Source organism: Callorhinus ursinus, unplaced genomic scaffold (assembly GCF_003265705.2).
Source record: "Callorhinus ursinus isolate GAN/ISIS: 27379988/994484 unplaced genomic scaffold, GSC_fseal_2.0 scaffold59, whole genome shotgun sequence".
In the NCBI taxonomy this organism is placed as follows: domain Eukaryota; kingdom Metazoa; phylum Chordata; class Mammalia; order Carnivora; family Otariidae; genus Callorhinus; species Callorhinus ursinus.
The window spans coordinates 6,158,374-6,179,655 of NW_027397121.1; the positions used below are offsets into that span (position 1 = coordinate 6,158,374).

Sequence of the window (21,282 nt, forward strand, 5' to 3'; positions counted from 1 at the left end):
GGCCAAGAGTCACACATTCCACCAAATGAGCCAGCGAGGTGCCCCGAAGCCTTCGCTATTTTTGAGGCGGGGGGGGGAAGAGATCCAATTTATGTTTTCAAAAGATTGCCATGGCTTTTACGTGGAAAAGTGGGTAGAAGGAAGCAAGGGCTGAAGAAGCAAACCAGTTAAGAGGCTTTTGAAATATTTATTCCCAACAGAAAGGAGTGCTGTGGCCACTAAAACACACATCCAAGAACATTTGTTCATAATAGCAAATTCTCTTCAAAGCAGCTTTGTTCATAATAGCTCCAAATTGGAAGCAACCCAGATGCCATCTACAAAAGGACTTGATCGGCAAAGTGTGTGGTTTACTGCGTACAGTCGAGATAGGTAGTTTGCTTTTTCATGGCTATATAGGATTCCACCAGGCAAATTCCACAGTGTGGTTTGTTCATATCATCAAACCTTTTTTTTAATGTTAAAGATTTAATTTATTTATTTGAGAGAGAGAGAGAATGAGCAGGAGGGAGGGGCAGAGGGAGAGGGAGAAGCAGATTCCCTGAAGGAGGGAGTCTGATGTGGGGCTCAATCCCAGGACCCCCAGATCATGACCTGAGCCGAAGGCAGACGCTTAACCGACTGAGCCACCCAGGAGACCCCACACCATCAAATCTTACACAGCAATGAAAAACATCTGACTACACACAACTACATGGATAATTTCAAGACATCATGTGAGTAAGAGAAGCCAAGCTTAAAGGAACATATGTAGTGGACTCTATATGAAGTTCAAGAATAGGTAAATACTGACTTCTGGTTCCTGCATAAGATGGAGGAGATACACTTCTCCCTATTCCTCCTGAGAAGGAGAGCTAATGCCCTGGGCATTATATATTAAAACAAACTTACAAAAACTCTAAAAAGGGAGAGAAGAAGGCAGACTGACTAGGGATCTCAGGACCCCAGGAACAACACAGCAGTGAGTTCTCTGGGTTTTCTTTTTGCCCCACATATCTCAGATTTGGAGCTGGGAAGTTGGCAACCCAAAAATACCAATGAGTGTGGACAAAAACAGCCTCAGGAAAGCCTCTTCTCCCTAGCTGCAGGACTAGGAAAGGCACAGTCTAGCCAGACAAAAATCTTTAAAACAATAAATGTCCTAGAGCCAAACACCATGGAAAAAACTACAGCCCCATCCTCTCTGCAGGACCAGACACCAAGTGGGGAGCTGTCTGGGTGTAACCAGTGACCCCTTCCCCTACCACCAATTGGTTATAGAGAAGAACAGGTGGGGAGTTGGGGCTTCCATCCATACCCAACGGTATGAAGGTGACCCTCCCCCTCCATGCTGGGTGGGGATCTAGGAGGCCTAGTAGCCCTTCCACCATCCCCGGCAGTAACAGATCAGTGGAGGTCTGGTGGGAAGCCAGAACTCCCACCCCTGCCCAGCAGTAAGGAGGAGGCAGCCTTCTTTCCTACCAGGCTGTCAACTGAGGTGAAGTGTAGAACTGGACTTCCACCCCGACCCGGCATCAACAGGCACAGCCTTAGACCTGCTAAGACAGAAGATCTGAATAAGAGCCAGTGTCTCATAACAATACCCCAAAGTCCAGGATACAAGAGAAAAATCATCTGTCATACCAAGAGCCAGAAAAATCTCAATCTGAATGAGAAAAGGCAACCAACATATGCCAACAGCAAGATGACACAAATATTGGAGCTATCTGACAAGGAAGTTAAAGCTGCAGTCTTAAAACTGCTTCAACAAGCAATTATGAACACCCTGGAAACAAATGACAAAATAGAAAGCCTTAGCAAAGCAACAGAAGATGCGAAGGAATATCAAACTGGAATTTTGGAACTCTAAGGTCCTCAGAGGGCCTCAACAGTGGGGTGGAGACAGGAGAGGAAAGAATCCGTGAACTTGAAGATAAAACAATAGAAATGACCCAATCTGCACAACAGATAAAGAACAGAGCCTCAGGGCGCTATGGGCCCATAACAGAAGAGCCAACATTCCTGCTGGGGGGGGGGGGCGGCGGGTAGAGAAAGAGTGTGGGGCTGAAAGAGTCCTCAAAGTAGTGTCTGAAAAAACCCCTTGTCTCCCCGAATCTCTGGCGTCTGTACTTACCCCACGAGGAAAAGGAAAATGGGAGAAGCTACGGAATTTGTCTGAAGTCACACAGCTCACGGTGATTTGAATCAGGTCCTTTCCCCTTCCAGGGGTTGTCAGGCTTTAGGAAGCTCCAGAACCATCTGCAGGTTTGGATAAAATGGAGATTCTGGCCACAGCCACAGAGATGCTGATCCAGCAGGGGTTTCGGTTGTCTGTCACCGCATGACAAAGCTCCCCAGAATTTAGTGACCTAAAACACCGATTTATTGTGTTTTGCAATGCTGTGGCTTGGCTGGGTTCACCTGGGTTCACCCTTGGCTGGGTGCCTCGTCTCTTCTACAGAGGCCTCAGCTGGGGCTGCAGTGTCCGAGACAGCTTCTTCATCCGAGTGAGTGGCCCTCAGCTGACCCTGCCCCTCCACCCCACCCATCTTTCCCCCCAGGCTCTGGTCTCTCCAGCAGGGGACCTTAGACCTACTTACAAGGTAGCTCAGGGCTCCAAGAGTAGACATTCAGAAGGACAAGTTCCAGTGTGCATCTTGTCTTTCAATTGTCTTATTTATTAAGCCTCCGCCTCTCTCATGCTGGCCAATGTCACATTGCCCAAAGCAGGTCACAGAGCAAGCCCGGGGTCGGGGAGGGGGGTGCGGGGAGCGGGGCCCTACACCAGGATGCATCTAGCAGGAGGTGGGGATCACAGGTGACAGCGGGGAGCACCGATGTACCGGACCATCACAGTAGGTCAGTGGTGGGGCCCATGGATTTGCATGTTCTATGACCTTCTTTCCAGGTAGCTCCCCACTGTGATGGGGATATAGGCGTTCCAGTGACCGTTGCAAGAACTGGGCCTATCCTATTCCTACACCTATTCTATGACACCAACATCAAAGAGGCTTTTAAGTCTTCCCACCTGTTCTGGTCACCGATCAAAGGGAACGTCACAGATACAATCACTCTCTGGGGGCGGGGGGTGGACAGCCCAGGGCAGCCACACACCCATTGGGTCACAAGAACACTGTTCAGATACTAGCTTCTCCAACAAGGGTGGGACTCAATCCAGCCAGGTGGCCTTGCACAGGTCAATCCCTCCCTGGATGTCAGTCTGCTCCCCTCAAAGTGAGGGGGTTGGCCCAGATGAACAATCTCTAACCTCTGCACCATTGAGGGACCGTTTGCATATTTCTTCACCCAAGGAGCTCCATGTTTGGAAAGATTTTTATCTACCAAACAAACTGTGTGAGCTAAGACATTTTTAAAAATCTAGTCAACAAATTACTTTTGACTCAATTAATTACCACGTAGAGTTTCTGATCAGCACATTACCAACATTTCTACGCTGAACTGATAAAACTCCCACTCAGAGCAAAGCGCTCTGAGGTCCTGGATGGACTGAACTGCCTCAGTTTGGGAAATGCTCAGTTTGGGGGCAGTTCTGACAATATCTGAGCTCCTCTCTGGAATCTTGGAGGCCTCTAACTGAAATGGACCAGCCAGCACCCCGCCCTGCACCCTGGGGAAAACACAGGGTGTCTAAGGATGCACTGTCCATTGTGGTAGTCACTAGTGCCATTTGACTATTTAAATTTAAGTTCAATAGAATTAAATAAAATTGAAAATTTGGGGTGCCTGGGTGGCTCAGTCGGTTAAGCATCTGCCTTCAGCTCAGGTCATGATCCCAGGGTCCTGGGATCGAGCCCCAAGTAGGGCCCCCTGCTCAGTGGGGAATCTGCTTCTCCCTCTGCCTCTGCCCCTCCCCTGCTCATGCTTGCTCGCTCTCTCTCTCTCTCTCTCTCACTCTTTCTCTCTCTCCCTCTTTCAAATAAATAAAATCTTAAAAAAAAATTCTTTAAGTTGAAAATTCAATTCCTTAAAAAAAAAACAAAACAGAACCTCAGTTGCACGAGTCACATTCCATGTGCTCAATAGTCATTAGTGGCTACCGTAGTAGGGTAGATACAGAACATTCTCATCACTGCAGAAAATCCAAACACACAGTGTTGGAAGGTATCACCAAAAATACAAAAGCAGGGGAGCCCCATGTCAGGCTCCATGCTCAGCGTGGAGTCAGCTTGAGATCCTCTCTCCCTCTGCCCCTGCCCCCGATCTCTCTCTCTCTCTCTAAAAAAAATAAATAAATAAAACCTTAAGAAAAGATACAAATGCAGGCATGCCCAACACTATCCATTTGATGGGGCCCAAAAGGAGAGCTCCTACACATCAAATTCTAGCTGCTCATATGATACAATGGAAATGCATTTCTTGGGCAAAAAAAAAAAAGAAGAAGAAAACTGGCTCCAAAACAGTGCAAAAATCACACTTAGAGATGCAGCCAACCACATTTCTTTTTAAGATTTTATTTTTAAGTAATCTCTATACCCAATGTGGGGCTTGAGCTTACAACCTCAAGATCAAGAGCCATGTGCTCTACCAACTGAGCCAGCCAGGACCCCTGGAATGCAGCCAACCTTTAGAATCATGTACTATGTTTAAAAAAAGATGATTGGGATGCCTGGGTGGCTCAGTCGGTTAAGCGTCTGCCTTTGGCTCAGGTCATGATTCCGGGGTCCTGGGATCGAACCCTGTGTCGGGCTTCCTGCTCAGTGGGGAGTCTGCTTCTCCCTTTCCCTTTGCACCCTGCCTGCCCCCCCGCCGCTCATGTTGTCTCTCCCTCTCACTCTCTCAAATAAATAAATAAAATCTTAAAAGAAAGATGATTAAGATCTTGATAAAACTGCATGACCAGTAATATCTGGGGTAGGCCACCAACTATGGCCCCTACCCATAACCTGCCCCTTCGGATTCCACCTTCTTGCTCATCCTGACAAATAGGAACTTCTTTGACCCTACAAGCCCCATGGGGTTGTCTATTTCTAAAGGGCTGCTCTGCAAGGGGACAGTGTGGGAAAGATGGTGGGCTGTCTGATTTTCCGTGAAAGTAATTTTTAGGAGCAGCCACTGTTGGTTGTCTAACCAACAGCTGGTCCTCCTTTGTACTTGCTGACCGGAGTCCCAACTGCATTACGAGAGACTCATAAGAAAGGCTGAGAGGCCGAAGGCAGGTTTTCCCAACTTCAGCACTACTGACATTTGGGGCTGCTAATTCTTTGTTGTGGGGCTGACCTGTGCTTTGTAGGAGGTTTGGCAGCAACCCAGGCTTCAACCCAGGCTTCTACCCAGTAGATGCCAACGGCAGCCTCCCTCCGAGTTAAAATAACCAAAAACTCTGCAGACATTGCCAAATGTCTCCTGGGAAGGGCAAAATGAACCCAGGTTGAGAACCACTGGCCTAAGGCATAAACTCTAAGCCAGTGGTTCTCAAACTTGAATATGCAGCAGGATCACCTGGTGGACTTGATAAAACACAGATTGCTGGGCCTCACTCCCAAAGTTTCTGATTCAATAGGTCTGTGGTGGGTTCAAGAATTTGCATTTCTATTGAGCATCCAGGTGATGCTTACGCTCCTGGTTCAGGGACCCACTTTGAGAACCACTGGTCTAAGTCATTTGTGGCATTCCTGTTCCCCTGGCCAATCAGACCGGAGAGAAAGAGCTTCCAGGAAAGGTTTCCTTGTTGATGATAAGAGGCACTTGGGAAGAAACAGTCCCTTCTTCTTGAACACTGTGGAGTTTGCATGAGATGTCTGGAGTTGTGGCAGCCATTTTGGGCTCCCAGAAGGCTCTAGCTTGAGGGCTAAACCTACCCACTGAAGATGGAAAGCTTGTTCCTGGTGGTGGTTGAGTCACAGAACTAATGCTGGAGCTGTCTTCAGGAGATCTTGGTGAGCAAGACAGCAAGTTTTCCTTTTAGTTTAAGCAACTAGTTCCCCAACTTTACTGTCCATTAGAATACATGGGAAACTTTAAAACTCACCCCACATCAATTAAGTCAGAACCTCTGAGTGTACAATCCAAGAATCGGTATTTTTTAAGTTTCCGCAGGTGTTTCAATGGCCAGCCAAGTTTGAGAACCCTTGCTACTCCAAGTGTGGTTGAAGGACCATCAACATTAGCATTATCTGAGAGCTTGTCAGAAATGGAGAATCTTAGGCCCCACCCCACACTCTGGGACCTACTCTCAGAGCCTGTATTTTCTTTTTTTTTTTTTTTCAGAGCCTGTATTTTCACAGGTAATATATGATCTGTATACACAATAAAAGTTGAAAAACAATGGCTTAAGCTAACCCATCTGAATACAGGATTCATACATTTAAATCACATTGAAATAATTCTTTCAAGAGAGGTCCCAACAGTCTTCCCAACACCGGAGAACACTATGGCCATGCCTCATATAGTTGACCATGCCCATACCTACAACACGGGAATTCCACTTAATGGCATACACTCTTGAGAAAAACTTAACATATGCTCAAGAAAACAAACATAAAAATGTCCTTTGCAATTTTGTTACATCAGGAAAGGAAGAAAACCTAAATGTCCATAGTTGGGGAAATTAATAAATAAATTACAGTATACTCATATTATCATGACATTAGTTAACATTTTTTATTTTTTTAAGATTTTATTTACTTATTTGACAAAGAGAGAGAGAGAGAGCACAAGCAGGGGGAGCGGCAGGCAGAAGGAGAGGGAGAAGTAGGCTCCCTGCTGAGCAGGGAGCCCGATGTGGGGCTCAATCCCAGGACTCTGGGATCATGACCTGAGCTGAAGGCAGACACTTAACCAACTGAGCCACCCAGGTTCCTCTAGTTAACATTTTTAAAATTAATTTATTTATTTGAGAGAGAGCAAGAGAGCGAGTATGCATGCTTGCGTGCAAGTTGGGGGAGAGACAGAGGGAGAGGGGGAGAGAGAATCCTCAAGCAGACTTCCTGCTGAGCGTGGGGCCTGATGTAGGGCTCCACCCGGGACCTGATTCCACCACCCTGAGATCATGACCTGAGCTGAAACCAAGAGTTGGACACTTAACTGACTGAACCACCCAGGCATCCTAACATTAACATTTACTGAGCAGATACTGCCTTTTATAAAGTCATTTTACATGAATTACCTTGCTTAACCTCATAGTGTCCCTATTAGGCAGGCATTATTAGAATTCCCATTTTACAGAGGGGGAAACTGAGGCACACAGCACTAACTTGCCCAAATTACTGCACAAGACCCACGGAGCAAGCTGGGATTTGAAACCAAATAGTCTGGCCCTAGAACTGACCTTCTAATAATTATAGCAGCCTGCCTGGTGGGGAAAAATATCTTCCCTGACCCCCTGACCTTTCTACATAGACGCGCCCATTCTTTCCACATACACGTTCATGTCTATCACAGCACTTGTAATATTTAACTGCAACTATCACTTTCATGCAATCTGCTGGCCCCTCTTAAAGTTCTTTTCAACCCAGATGCACACAAGAATTACCTGGAACACTTCTTTTTAATTGTGGTAAAATACACATAACATAAAATTTACCATTTTAACCATTTTTAAGTATACAATTAAGTATATTCCCACTGTTAATGCGACCATCGCTAAAACCCATCTCTACAACGTTTTCATCATCCCAAACTGAAACTCTGTCCCCATGAATAAACTCCCCATTCCCCCTCTTCGACCAGTCCCTGGTAATTACCATTCCACCTCCTCCTGTACCTACGAATTTGCCTAATATACGGACCACCTCCTATTAAGTGTAATCACACAATGTATCTTTTGTGGCTGGCTTCTTTCACCTAGCTTAATGTTTTCACGGTTCATCCATGTTGTAGCTTGGGTCAGTACTTTATTCCTTTTTTAAGGCCAAATCATATTCCATTGGAGGCATCTGCCCCATTTTCTTTATCCATTCATCTGCCAAGGGACACTGGGCTGTTTTCACCTTTTGGCTACTGTGAATAATGCTGCTATGAACATTGTGTTTCAGTATCTGTTTTTCAGTTCCTGCTTTCACTGCTTTTGGGTGGATACCTAGAAGTGGAATTTTGGGTCATACTCTGTGTTTAACTTTTTGAAGAACTGCTCAACTGGTTTTCCACAGCAGCTGTACCATTTACATTCCCATCAGCAATGCAGAAAGGGTTCCAATTTCTCCACATCCTCAGCGACAGTTGTTACTTTTTTTTTAATAATAGCCATCCTAACGGCTGTGAAGTGATACCTCATTGTAGTTTTGATTTGCATTTCCCTAATGATTAATGCGGTTGAACACATTTCAAGTGCTTATTTGCCACCTGCATCTCTTCTTTAAAGAAATATCTATTCAAATCTTTCGCTTATTTTTAAACCAGGTTCTTGGTTCTTTGTGTTGAGTTGTAGGATCTTTATGTATTCTGAATATTAATCCCTTATTTGTGTTGAGTTGTAGTTCTTTATGTATTCTGAATATTAATCCCTTATCAGATATACTATTTGCAAATATTTTCTCCCATTCTGTATGTCATCTTTCATGCACATGTTTCATGTCTGAACTTTTCAAACACACAGTTCTCCAGCACCTTCCATGCTATGCCAGGTGCATCTAAGGAGATAAATAAGATCTGGCCACAGAGTCAGCACCAGGGAAACATGGATAGACTCAGGAGAGACCAGAGTCAGATGGTAATAGGGTGCTGGACAGTGTAAGGCAGGCTGTCTACACCACGGAATCAGAGAGGTCTGGCTGCAGGGGAGGGCTGCCTGAAGGCAGGGCTGGGGTACAGCCTTGAAGGGCCAGAAGGAAGGGGAGTTCAGAGGAGGAGGAGCCCCAGCAGAGGCATGTAGATGCGTACACCTGGAGCAAAGGTGGAGAAGCTTCCCAAGGAGGTCAGAAGAGGAAATATTTGTACCAGCAGCTGACATCTGCTGGGAGCCTCTCTGCCCATGCTTTTCCACTGTTACGTTTCCTCATCTTTAAACCGGGGACAGCAGCAGTCCCTGGCGCACAGGGCAGCTGGGTGGATTATGTGACCCGGGACAGGAAAAGCCCCTGGAACCCTGCCTGATGTGGAAGAAGGGATCAGTAGTGCCAACCAGGGATTTCTTCATTATTATCTCCTTTAATTTCAACAGCAACCCCAAGAGATGGATACCATTATCTATTTTTTCCAAGAGGAAACTGGGGATCAGAGAGGTAAAGTCAGTGTCCCAATATCACCCAGCAGGAATGAGCCAGGATTGAAACTCCATTCTGTCCGACTCCAAAGTTGTGCACAAATCTTCTACAAAACTTGGGAACAGATGCTGGATTCCTGGAACCCAGAGCTGGAGGGGGCCTCCCAAAGCCACTGCGTCTCCTTCGTTTTGTAGAGAAAGACAACCAGAGAAGGTTGGTGACGGCGCAGAGCCCCACAGCATGGCAGGCTGCAGGGGACCTGGGGCTGAGGCCTCCAGTTGGACTGATGGGCAGGACAGATCACCACGTTGGCCTCAGCCTCCCCATGAGGCAGGAAGCACCGAGTGCCCCAAACTGCAGCCCAGCTCAACTAAGAGCGCAGTAGGGGGCCCCGGCGTTACCCTGGAGGAGGAGGCAGGGCAGCTTCTGCACTGAGGGCTCAGCCACCTGCCACCCACCTCAGGCAGGCTGAGGTCTCCCGGAGGGGCTCCCAGTCCCGCCCCCCAGCTTGGGCCTGCATCACAGAGACCCCCTGAAGGGCCCCCACCGCAGCCTCTTACCCACCACAGGGAGGAAGTCAGGCAATTACAGATGACCTTTGCAAGGGAGCAGAATGTAAAGTGGAATCCATTTGCCTCTGCAATCTTCATAATTACCACAGCAATTATTCCCAGCAAGCCATTGTGACCAGGCTTCAGTGCAGGTGCTGAGCCCCCAATGTGCTGTGGTTTCTGCCTGCCCCCACACACAGGCTGCCTTCTGTCCCATGGCATAATCAGCTGCAAGTGCACAACCTCTCCACCCTCCAGCCACAACCACAGGGTGGGCTGCCGGTGGCTGGCTTCAGCCCCATTGCAGAGATGAGCAAACAGAGGCCCCTCCTCACTGAGGACGAGTGGCCTGTAAGCAGCTGAGATCGGGCGGGAGCTGGCCCCTCACACCTCATCTGGGTCCCCTGTATTCCCACTCAACAGTTTCCTGGGTGAGGCGGAAAGACCCTCTGAGTCATTTTCCTCCAGAAACAGAGGGGAAATGGACACACGAGTAGCACCCGTGGTATAATTTAGGGAAGCAGTTTCTAAACCTGGATGTGTGACAAAATCGCTTTCAAAGAAAATACACATTCCTAGTCCCCGCTCTGGAGAGTCTTGAGTCTGCTGATCTGGGGTAAAACCCAAGTGTCTCTGTCTTGTTTTATTTTTTAAAAGTTCCCTCGTATGATTTCAATAATAAGCCCAGGCTTGGGAAACGTTAGGAGGCACAGGAAGGAATTCATGAATATTTTCTGTTCTTTCCCTCACTGCCCACTTTTCTAACAACCCAAAGCACCTTCTTTTTCACATCTAAATAACCCCTGGGAGAGGTAAGGGAAGAGATGTGAGTCACTCACACTTTAGTATAAAGAAGTTTACTCAGCCAGCTTTCTGCCTAATGTCTAGCTGACAATCTACCCATTTAGGAGAAGAGGAGGATAGGAATTAGAAGCGTTGAGCCTGGGTCGAGCCCAGTCCGACTCTTGGTTTCTGCTCAGGTCATGATCTCATGGGTTATGGGATCGAGCCCCACGTCAGACTCTGCACTCAGTGGGGAGTCTGCTTGGGATTCTCTCCCTCTCCCTTTGCCCCTCCCCCTGTTGGTGCTCTCTGTTTCTCTCACAAATAAATAAATAAATCTTAAAAAAAGAAAAAAAAGGGAGTGTTGGGGGAAGAGAAGAGAACAAGAAGAGGGAGGGAATAGAGGTGCTCCTGAGAGACATATTAGGAGTAAGGGGCTTTGAACTGAGCCAAATGACTTGACTGGCATGTCTCCAATGGGAAAAGAGAGAGGCTTGAACTTGTAGTAACTGACACTCATGCCAGAGTCCAGACGGTAAGCAGTGCCTGCCTGAGCTCCATGGGGGGAGGCCAAGCACAGCCCACAACCGGGAATGGTCTAACTCCTCGCAACTCAAAGTGTGGTCCATGGCCCAGCCGCACAGGCATCACCCAGATGTTTGCAAAAAATGCAGAACCTGGGCCCACCACATCCTCTGACTCCGAATCTTTTAACAAAATCCCCAGGAGACTTTTGAGCACATAAGAAGCTCTAGTCCAATTAGCAGTTAGCCCCAGAGAACCTCGGGCATTACCTGCTTCTAAGAGAACATGAACGGGCAACAGGCAGGGGTACCACATAAAACAAGTGGGGGGGCGGCTGGGGAGAGGAGTTAAACCCCACCACTGAGCTGGCCCTGAACTGCCTTCTAAAGGAAGGGAGGGGGGCATAGGCCAATAAGATGAGAAGTAAAGTTGGGGCCCTTGACTTGGGAGTCCGTCACTAGGTGCACAGCTCACTTTGTCACTAACGTGAGGGTGTCATGGGGCCCAGAGGAGCTATGATGAGAAAGCATTTTGGAAACTCTGAGCCTCTAGACAGAGTGAGTCACTGCCGCTGTTTCCTGGTGTCCTCAGGAGACCCCACGTACGCCTGGCCTCGCAGGCAGCCAAACTTACCTGTTTCCTTCCCATGACCCTTCAGAGCTGGAATCTCAGGCTGAAAGGAGGCAGACAAACCAAGTCCCGCGACGGTGTTATTTTCTGATAATGTTTTAATGCATCTGCCAGGATCTGAAAAGGCCCTTGGAAATGGGTACCAGGTACAGTCAGGTGGGGGTGCTCCCGGCTCCCCAAATCTCACAGCCACCCACCTGCCAGAGCGGGGACACCCTGTCTGTATATAAGAACCAGTGCTGTCTGGACCACCACAATGGTGAAAAAGACAGAAGATCTCAAGTGTTGGCAAGGACGAAGAGCAACCAGAACTCTCAAACACCACTGGTCGGGGGTGGAAGATGCCACTTTGGAAAAGCATTTGTCAATGTCTACCAAAGTTTACCGAATGCACACCTTAGACCCACACTTCCACTCTTGGCTATATGCCCCAGGGTCACGAGCGCAGGTAGCCACCGGAGCCAGTGCATGAATGCTCACAGCAGTGGTATGGTATTAGGCCCAAACCACCCAGATGTCCACCGACAGTGGAAAGACTCAACTGTGTGCAGTCACATGTGCTATGCTCCCCAGAGCCCTGCTTCAGGCCAAAGGTGCCCCTACCCCAGCTGTGGGGGGTGCTTACCGCTGACAACCCTCAGTCCCTCCCCAAGAACTGCCCTCCACCTGACAGACCTCTCCAGGTGGGCAGCTCACCTCCAGTAACTGGCTGCCACCAGGCCCGGATCCCTCACCTTAATGCAGGACCCCTGTGAAGCTGCTAACACTTTCCGGGGCTGCAGGTGGAAGGGGGCGCACACGCAGGGGCGATGCCTCTGGAACTGGGAGAGGCTTGGGGAAGTAGTAATTCCTTATAAAGCCCAAGGGATGGGCTGGCTGTAGCTGGGGGCTCTGTGGCCTGGAGAAAGACAATGAAAGGCTGAGAGTGATGAATCACTAATTCAAGGCCAAGTGTCAAAGCCAAGGGCCTCCTTAGCTGCATAAAAATTCTCCCCTGCAGCTGAGGGGGAGGGAATAGCCAAGGAAGAGACACAGGGCTTCATAAGGGGCCGGAATGTCAGAAATGGTTGAATTCTCAGCCCTTGATGAGTCTGTGGCACCAAGGTCAGGCCTTGCTCTGGAAAGAGTGGGACTTGGAAGTGACCCCTCAGAGCCTAGCATGCCTTCACATTGAAGACAGCGCTGAGGATCCTCCCTCAGATCTGCCCCCCACCCCACCTCGCCCTGGCCACCAGCCCAGTATCTAGGGTAAGGCACACGTCGGCCCGGCTGCTGAAGCCAGGAGAGCAGGCAGATGCCAGCTGAGGGCTGGATCAAGGGGTGGGGCGGGTCACGAAGCTGGATCAGGGAGAGGTAATCCCACATGTAAGAGTTACAGGGAGAAAGCCCTGACCACCACGGGCGAGGCAGAAACGCCCGGGCTGCTGTGTCAGCGGAAAAGGGAGTCAAAGCCTCAGACACATTCGGTGGATGTGCCAGTCAGGCCAGAAAACCCACCAGGAGTCTGCCTCCTGGGGCGCCTGAGTGGCTCAAATGGTTAGGCGTCTGCCTTCAGCTCAGGTCATGATCCCGGGGTCCTGGGATCAAGTCCCACGCTGGGCTCCTGGCTCAGCGGGGAACCTGCTTCTCCCTCTCCTTCTGCTCCTCCCCCTGCTCATGCTCTCTCTCTCTCTCTCTCTCTCTCTCTCTCTCTCTCTCTGTGTCTCAAATGAATAAATAAAAAAATCTGAAAAAAGGAGTCTAGGGTGCCTGGGTGGCTCAGTTGGTTAAGCGACTGCCTTCGGCTCAGGTCATGATCCTGGAGTCCCGGATCGAGTCCCGCATCGGGCTCCCTGCTCAGCAGGGAGTCTGCTTCTCCCTCTGACCTTCCCCCCTCTCATGTGGTCTCTCTCTCTCATTCTCTCTCAAATAAATAAATAAAATCTTTAAAAAAAAAAAAAGGAGTCTACCTCCTGCAGGACTGATGGGCCCTCCCTTTGCCAAAGCCATAAGGAACGTGGTGTCGTGACGGGGCGGGGGGGGGTCTCAGCAGCCTGACAAGCTTAGGGGTGAGTATCCTTCAAAGACCCGAGAGTAGGAGCTGTTGTTACAGAACTGGGTGCCCCTACGGCAATGAGATGATAGGATCCCCCAATAAGAGGCCAGGTCACAGCGATTCCTCGTCAGAAGCAAGGTGGGTACAATGATCACAACTATGGGCAAGGTCAGAGCCACGGCTGGGACAGCCTGAGCCGCAGAGCTATGAGAATGATTAACAGAATGTGGGGTGCCCGGGTGGCTCAGTCATTAAGCGTCTGCCTTCAGCTCAGGTCATGATCCCAGGGTCCTGGGATCGAGCCCCACATCGGGCTCCCTGCTCGGCGGGAAGCCTGCTTCTCCCTCTCCCACTCCCCCTGCTTATGTTCCCTCTCTCTCTGAGTCTCTCTCTGTCAAATAAATAAATAAATAATCTTAAAAAAAAAAAAAAAAACAGAAGGTGGTGGCCTCGGGGGCAAGCCGGATAGGCAGCCAACAAAGACATTCCCCCTCTACAGAATCAAAAGAAACCAAGGCCTGAGGATCAATAAAAGTCATGATCCTTTGCCGATTTCCAGACCTGAGCAAGGTTTCAGATCTAAGTGACTGAAGTAGAGACCAGGTCCCCCCAAGGAAGGGCCCCGTGACCCCAGAACAAATATATGTGATAATGATTTGAACAACGCCTCCCTAGAGGGACTTACACAGCCATTTCTCAGGGTAAGCATCACTGGAGAAGGAGGAATACCCAGCATTTCAAGGCCTATTAGACACAGGGTCCAAATGGGTATCAGTCCAGGGCCCCAAAGTCATCATGGCCCCCTGTTTGGTGGGAGCATAATGGGGGCCAGATGCCAAATGGATTCCTGGCCCAGGTTTGGCTCCCGGGTAGTCCACTGAGTCCACCCTGTGCCACTCTGTACGAGCTAGGGGCAGTCACCTCCCCTGTCTGGGCCCTGGTGCCCACTGTGCGGGGCAAGGGCTGCCCTAGGCGGGGAGGCTGGATGAGCAGGGTGTAGACTCACATCCTGATGTCCACACCCGGAGAGTGCCCTGGGAATCCACCAGACCCTGTTCCGATCTCAGTCCTGCCGCTTCCTGGCAAGTCACCCTTGGGCCCACTTTCTCCTTTCTCATCTTCTGCAAAGCAGGGATGATGGCACCTACTTCACAGGGCGGCTGTGAGAACCACCATGGGAGACCAATGTTTCACAACACCTCCTCCTTCCTTGCTCCCAGCTGACGCAGGTGCCGTTATCAGGAGAAAATGGGAGCAGCCTGGGCGCCTGGGTGGCTCAGTTGGTTAAGTAACTGCCTTCGGCTCAGGTCATGATCCTGGAGTCCCGGGATCGAGTCCCACATCGGGCTCCCTGCTCGGCGGGGAGCCTGCTTCTCCCTCTGACCCTCCCCCCTCATGTACTCTCTCTCTCTCATTCTCACTCTCTCAAAATAAAATAATCTTTAAAAAAAAAAAAGAAAAGAAAATGGGAGCAGCCTGCCGAGAACACCCCCACACTCACTTGTCCCCGCTCCCAAGCGCTGCCTCCCAGGCACCCGGCGCTAGCCCCTGGCCTCCTGGCTCTCCAACTGCAATGCTCGGACTCTCCCTCCACACAGACTCCTTCCCACCAAGGGAGAAACAGGGTTTGTTTCTCTCATTAAAAAAAAAGGGGGGCAGGGAGCCTGGGTGGCTCAGTTGTTAAGTGTCTGCCTTCAGCTCCGGTCATGATCCCAGGGTTCTGGGATTGAGCCCTGCCTCGGGCTCCCTGCTTAGCGGGAAGCCTGTTTCTCCCTCTCCCGCTCTCCCTGCTTGTGTTCCCTCTCTCGCTGTGTCTCTCTGTCAAGTAAATAAACAAAATCTTAAAAAAAAAAAAGGCCCCCCAGAACTGCACACTGCCCTCAGTTCCTACCCCGTGGGCCTGCTCCCATGGCTCATCAAGGACACTCCGAGAAGGCCGTCCACAGGCCCTCCTTCCCAAAGCCCCTCCAGTCAGGCTCTGGCCCTCACTGGTCACCACTGGCCCCCATGGCGCCAAAGCCCCAGCCCCTCTCTAGTCCCCCTCCCACTGCCACACGGCTGCCGCCCCATGGGCCCTGACATCATGGCCTTCCTGCTCCGCACACCGCACTTTCACCGCCATCTTTCCTTGACTCTCTATGGCCCGCACATCCAGGGCTCAGCCCTGGGGCCTCTTCTCTTTCTTGAGCACATCTACTCTCCAAGTGATCCCCTCATATTTCTGGCCCCAACTCTGGCACTGAACTCCAGCCTCATAAATCCAACCACCTCCTCAGCATCCCATCTGGATGTCCAACAAGTTGACCTGTCCCCAAAGGACTCTTGATTGCTCTGGAGCCGGCTCCAACCCTGGTCATCTCCACCCCCCAAAATGACATCACTGTTCACCTAAATGCTCAAACCAATGATGTAGATTCCTCTCCTTCCTTCATCACCACATCCCACTGACTCTCCCCTCAGACCATACCCAGACTCCAGCTACTCTGCACTCCCTCTGCCATAGACGGTGGGTCAACACCATCATCTCTCACTTGGAGGACTGTGTGGCCCCCTAACAGGTCTCCCTTACACCCTTGCCCCCTACCATCTATTTGACAGACATCCCTCTTTTTAAATCATAAATATAATTTTGACATGTCACACCCCACCCTCCAGTGACTCACCATCTCACTGAGAACAAGACCCAAGGGCTTGCCTTGCCTACAGGTGGAACATGGAGGGCCCCAACCTGTTTGCTTACTCTTACCTCCAGCCGCTCCCCCCATCCCCTTCTCCCTTCCAGGCACTTTGTCCCTTCTGTGTCCCTTACACACATCAGGCTCTTTCCTGCCCCAGGGCCTTTGCATGCACCCTCCCTGTGCTGGGATGGTCCTCCCCTGATGTCCACAAGGCTCATTTCCTTGCCTTGTTAGGTCTCTAATTCATGTCTCTGACCCCTGACCTATCTAAAATAGCCAGTCCACCCCTGTCACTCCCTAGCCCCTTCTGTTTTATTTTCCCTTTGTAACACTCATCACTCCCTGTTATTTTTTTTAATTAATAGACTTTATTTTTAGAGCAGTTTTCGGTTCACAGCAAAACTGAGCAGAAAATACAGAGAATTCCCATATATTCCCACTCCCCCATTTCCCCTACCACCAACATCCCATCAGTGTGCTTGTTATAATCAATGAATCAACACTGACACATCAATGAATCAACACTGACACATCCATAGATTACATTAGGGTTTGCTCTTGGTGTTGTACATTCTACAGATTTTAGCAGACGTATAATGACATGTATCCATCTACTGTTTCATTGCCCTGAAAGTCCCCTGTGCTCCATCTATTCACCCATCCATCCCCCTCACCCTCCCTCCCTTTCCCCAAACCCTTGGCAACCATGATCTTTTTATTGTCTCTGTAAGTTTTGCCTTTTCCAGAATGTCATATAGTTGGGATCACAAAGTATGTAGTCTTGGGCGCCTGGGTGGCTCAGTTGGTTAAGCGACTGCCTTCCGCTCAGGTCATGATCCCGGAGTCCCGGGATCGAGTCCCGCATCAGGCTCCCTGCTCAGCGGGGAGTCTGCTTCTCCCTCCGACCCTCCCCCCTCTCATGTGCTCTCTCTCTCTCTCATTCTCGCTCTTTCAAATAAATAAATAAGTAAATAAAATCTTAAAAAAAAAGTATGTAGTCTTTTCAGACTGACTTTCTCTCACTTATTAATTTCTTTAAGGTTTCTCCATGTCTTTCGTGGCTTGATAATTCATTTCTTTTGAGTCCTGATTAGTATGCCATTGTCTGGACATAACGAGTTTATTTATCCATTCACCTATTACAGGATGTCTTGGTTTGCTTCTAAGTGTTGGCAATTAAATACCTTGACATTCACAATAAACAACAGTATGTTAAAGGCACTGATGAGTCCTGCATAAAACAAACTCTTTACCTTAGGTGTACCTGGTTTTACCCATATTTGACCACTAACAATGCATCCAATGCACTGGATAATGCAACTTCCCACCTCCTGGGGCAACAGGAGCACATCCCAGACAAGCCCTCTGGGTTAGGGCAACCAAAGAAGCTTCTCCTTGAAAGAAGAGAAGCTGAGAGCCACAAAGCAGAGCTGGAGGCACCGAAGTAAAGAGAATGGTTGGGTCTGGGGGTTTGAAAGATGTAGGTCAGGCTAGGGTGAGGACCCCAAGAGGAGTAATGGGAACTAAAATGGGGACCTGACTCTGGTGCCCCATAGCCACATAGCAACTGGGTGCCCCTCTGCCTCTCAGTGTCCTGATGAGACAAGGAGATCAGGCAAGGCCGGCTGGTCCCTACAGCCCAAGGCCCTACTGCCCAGAGCTTCTGAGGCTATGGGTAGGTTCTTAGGTTAGTTTCTAGAATTCAAAAAGCATAATGCCTCTAACGCCCAGACTGAATCTCTAATCACCATTCCTCATTTAATGGATCCACGGAGAAAAGACAACTCACAGAAATGAGTAAAAAAAATGTGCAAGTCATATATCTGACAAGTGTATCTAGAATATATAAAGAACTCTGAAAACTCATCAATAAAAAGACAAAGTACCCGATTAAAAATTGGGGAAGGAGGGGTGCCTGGGTGGCTTAGTCGGTTAAGCATATGCCTTCAGCTTAGGTCATGATCTCAGGGCCCTGAGATCGAGCCCCACATCAGGCTCCCAGCTCAGCCGGGAGTCTGCTTCTCCTTCTCTCTCTGCCTCTCCGCTGAGCTTGTGCTCTCTCTCTCTCACAATCTCTCAGATAAATAAATAAAATCTTAAAAAAAACTTGGGGAAGGATGTGAAAAGATATTTCTCCAAAGAAGATATACGAAAGGCCAATAAACACATGAGAAGACACTCAACATCATTTGTCATTAGGAAAATGCCTATCGCAACCACCATAAGATGTTACTTTACACCCACTAGGATGGCTATGATCAAAAAGATAGACAATAGCGGGGCGCCTGGGCTCAGTCGTTAAGCGTCTGCCTTCAGCTCAGGTCATGATCCCAGGGTCCTGGGGATGGAGCCCCACACCGGGCTCCCTGCTCGGCAGGAAGCCTGCTTCTCCCTCTCCCACTCCCCCTGCTTGTGTTCCCTCTCTCGCTGTGTCTCTCTCTGTCAAATAAATAAATAAAACCTTTAAAAAAAAAAAAAGATGGACAATAGGGATGCCTGGGTGGCTCAGTCAGTTAAAGGTCTGCCTTCAGCTCAGGTCATGATCCCAGAGTCCTGGCACTGAGCCCCGCATCAGGTTCCCTGCTCGGAGTCTGCTTCTCCCTCTGCCTACAGCTCCCCCCTGCTTGTGCTCTCGCTCTCTCTCTCTCTCTCTGACAAATAAATAAAATCTTTTTTAAAATTAAAGAAAAAAAAAGATGGACAACAGAAAGCACTGGGGAGGATGAGGACAAACGAACTTTCATACCCTGCCGGTGGAAATGTGAACCAGTGCACTGGGAAACGGCCTGGCAGCTCCTCAAAAAGTTAAAAGTAGATTCACCATGTGACCCTGGGTATAGATCCAACAGAAATGAAAGCCTATGTCCACTTGTACCTAAATGCTCATAGAAGCATTACTCGTAACAACCCAAAGGTAGAAACAACTCAGATGTCCATTACTGGATGAGTGGATGAACAAAACGTGTATACCCATACAATGGAATATTATTCAGTCATAAAAAGGAATGAAGTCTTGACCCAGGCTACAACATGGGTGACCCTTAAAAACAGTACACTAAATGAAAGAAGCCAGTCAGAAAAGTCTTGTATGAGTCCACTTACTATATAAGCGTTATCTAGAATCAGTGAATTTATACAGACAGAGAGGAGATGGGTGGTTGCCAGGAGCTTCAGGGAGGGGAACTGAGCAGTAAGTGCTCAAGGGCATGCGGTTTCTTTCTGGAGTGATGGAAATGTTCCGGAATTAGATAGTGGTGATGGTGCACAACTTTGTGAATGCGCTAAAAGCCACCGAATTATGTATTTTATTTTTAAAAAATATTTTATTTATTTATTTGGCAGAGAGAGAAAGAGAGAAAGCACAAGCAGGGGGAGCTGCAGAGGGAAAGGGAGAAGCAGGCTCCCTGCTGACTAGGGAGCCGGATGAGGGGCTTGATCGCAGGACCCCGGAATCATGACCTGAGCCTAAGGCAGAAGCTTAACAGACTGAGCCACCCAGGCGCCCCCAAATTGTACATTTTAAAAGGGATAAAATTATGGTATAGAATTATATCACAATTTTATACACACACACACATACACACACATAAATAAAATGACCCAGAGCTCCCTGAAGAAATGGCTGATTACAGCTCTGAGGAGCCTAGAACACCTTCATTCCAGAAAGCAAGGACACTTCCAAACACCAGTGCGCTTATGTGAAAAGGATACCAGAGTTAACTTGAAGAGGCTCCCACTGGCCAAAAGTGGGACAACTTAAGCATCATTGAGAGTAATGAATACAAGGTCTGAAACTCATCAAATTTATAAAAATCCATAACGATAATAAAAATCAAAATCTAAAAAAACTTTAAAAGTCTGTTAATAACCAAATGTCTGCAAGAATGTGGAGCACCGAGATCTAGCACACACTGCCTGTACGTGTGGGGACTGGTACAACCACTTTGGATAACAGTTTATTTTATTTTATTTTATTTTTTTAAAGATTTTATTTATTTGACAGAGAGAGACACAGCGAGAGAGGGGACACAAGCAGGGGGAGTGGGAGAGGGAGAAGCAGGCTTCCCACGGAGCGGGGAGCCCGATGCGGGGCTCGATCCCAGGACCCTGGGATCATGACCTGAGCCGAAGGCAGACGCTTAACGACTGAGCCACCCAGGCACCCCTGGATAACAGTTTAGCACTATCCGGTAAATGTGAAGACACACCCTGTGACCCAGCAATTCCACTCCTAGGTTTATACCCTGCAGAACTGCATGAGTTGGGGGGTGTCTGAGTGGCTCAGCTGGTTAAGCATCTGCCTTCAGCTCAGGTCATGATCCCAGGGTCCTGGGATCGAGCCCTGCATCGGGCTCCCTGCTCAGCAGGGAGCCTGCTTCTCCCTCTGTGTTCTCTCTTTCTCTCCCTCTCCCTTGTTCTCGCTCAAGTAAATAAATAAATAAAAATCTTTAAATTAAAAAAAAAAGAACTGCATGAGTGGTTTATTCAGAGAATGTTCAGAGTAGCATTTTTCACAATAGCCATAAATCAGAAACAACCGTGATCATGTAAATGCTAGCCTGGATAAGTAAATCATGGTCTATTCACATACTAGAATACCATACAACGAGGAAAAATGAAAGAATCACTACTACAAAGAACACTCTAGATGCATGGTAAAGAGAAAATGCTAACTGAAGGCACCTGGGTGGCTCAGTCGTTGGGCGTCTGCCTTTGGCTCAGGTCATGATCCCAGGGTTTTGGGATGGAGTCCCGCATCGGGCTCCCTGCTCAGCGGGAAGGCTGCTTCTCCCTCTCCCACTCCCCCTGCTTGTGTTCCCTCTCTCGCTGTGTCTCTGTCAAATAAATAAAATCTAGAAAGAAAGAAAGAACGAAAGAAAGAGAAAAAGAAAGAAAGAAAGAAAGAAAGAAAGAAAGAAAGAAAGAAAGAAAGAAAGAAA

The 21,282-nt window shown here is 48.7% G+C and overlaps 1 protein-coding gene across 2 annotated transcripts in view; it reads right to left on the reverse strand.

Annotated features, from left to right (window-relative positions):
- The window catches only part of PACSIN1 (protein kinase C and casein kinase substrate in neurons 1), a 57,575-nt gene that overhangs the window by 23,983 nt on the left and 12,310 nt on the right, over positions 1-21,282 (reverse strand). Inside the window, exon 2 of one of the 2 annotated variants that reach the window (XM_073884820.1) lies at positions 11,633-11,757. The exons of the other annotated variant lie outside the window; for it this stretch is intronic. The gene's annotated coding sequence lies outside the window, so the exon portion shown is untranslated. The remainder of the gene's footprint in view (positions 1-11,632; positions 11,758-21,282) is intronic. 2 annotated transcript variants of the gene reach the window in all.